Source organism: Anneissia japonica, unplaced genomic scaffold (assembly GCF_011630105.1).
Source record: "Anneissia japonica isolate Jap-2015-1 unplaced genomic scaffold, ASM1163010v1 scaffold287748_len1686314_cov196, whole genome shotgun sequence".
NCBI classification, from domain to species: domain Eukaryota; kingdom Metazoa; phylum Echinodermata; class Crinoidea; order Comatulida; family Comatulidae; genus Anneissia; species Anneissia japonica.
The window spans coordinates 1,255,101-1,256,052 of record NW_022727190.1 but is presented as its reverse complement, the minus strand read 5'-3'; positions in this window follow the sequence as shown (position 1 = coordinate 1,256,052).

Sequence of the window (952 nt, the reverse complement as noted above, 5' to 3'; positions counted from 1 at the left end):
GATGAGAATCAAGTTTTTTTTTTTTCTTCTGTTTGCTGGCTATCATTAATATCAGTTTCATTCAGTCAATACTATTCATGTTGTACCCTATTCAGACTAGCAACACATTGCGATCGGTTGTAGCAATTGCGACACCCCTATCACAATTCACAATCGTGTGTTAAATCTCACCAATAGTAGTTGATAATTATTTGATATCGCAATCGTTACCTGTTGTGATTGGGTGCTACAATCTTTATTACCTCTGATTACCACAGAATCTGATTGCAACAAATTCAACATAGGTCTAGGCACCGGAGGCCTAGTACTGTACTGTACCGTTTGACCTCCCGTTCCAATATAATTTTTTTGTCTGATTGGTCTGAATGCACTCGTTGGTTGCAATCAAGAGTAATTAGTTTCGGATGACCACCGACTACATCGCAACCGATCACAATGGAGTGTTGTTTGAATAGGGTATTAGATTCCAAGATACAAGGTACAAGACATTTTTATTTTAACTGTCATAGAAATTCCCAACTTAGCATCAATATTTTGTTAAACAACAGCTAATATTCACAAAATTGGCTATATACTGTACTCTTTAGATGATTCTAAAAAAATGAAAATTCATTAAAAGATGTTCCATAAAATGAAGTGTACTATGCAATATTTATACTGTGTCTCAGAGGAAGCATTAGATGCACGGAAGCATTTAAAGCGATAACTATATAGTACGGTACATTTTATGTATTATTAAGCTTTCAAGTTTAATCGTTATTTTTACTGTTACAAATTACTCATTGCATCGTTGAAATTAAACCTGTCACGTATATTCATCTGACACATGTTCTTAAGAAGGATTTTCCATATATCTTCATCAACGACATTTAAAACTGAAGCTGTCTCTGCAATGTAAGAGTATTGCAGATTATCAAAATTACATTTGTATCATTGTAAAGGAAATTATCAA